The sequence below is a fragment of the Colobus angolensis genome, unplaced genomic scaffold (genome assembly GCF_000951035.1).
Source record: "Colobus angolensis palliatus isolate OR3802 unplaced genomic scaffold, Cang.pa_1.0 Scaffold336, whole genome shotgun sequence".
NCBI lineage: Eukaryota > Metazoa > Chordata > Mammalia > Primates > Cercopithecidae > Colobus > Colobus angolensis.
Window position 1 is genome coordinate 173,842 of NW_012116666.1, and position 581 is coordinate 174,422.

Sequence of the window (581 nt, forward strand, 5' to 3'; positions counted from 1 at the left end):
CATGCCTGTGTCCTGAATAGCATTGCCTAGGTTTTCTTTTAGGTTTTTTATGGTTTTGGGTTTTACATTTAAGTCTTTAATCCATCTTGAGTTAATTTTTGCATAAGGTGTAAGGAAGGGGTCCAGTTTCTGTTTTCTGCATATGGCTGGCCAGTTTTCCCAGCACCATTTATTAAATAGGAAATCCTTTCCCCATTGCTTGTTTTTGTCAGGTTTGTCAAAGATCAGATAGTTGTAGAAAGCAGTTTTGTTTTTTTTTTTAAGTAGTTAAAACTCATCTGTTAAACAGAACACTGAATCAGCAGTCTAGCAGTTTTATGAACTGTGTGCAAGAATACTTGTATATTAAAAGGAAAATGCTCAGGTGTTAGAGAAGCAGTCTACTTTCACGCTTGTCCCTTTCATTTCACTTATACATCATCCATTAGTGGTTTAAATGATGACAGATTGAACTGATCTGTATTGTCAAATGAAAGTGGGATGTGTGTTTATATGAAGTTCAGGTGCAATAAATATTAGAGGATAACTCTTTTTTGTAGAATGAGAAAATAGCAAGCCTTCTCCAAGGAATTTGGACTTCA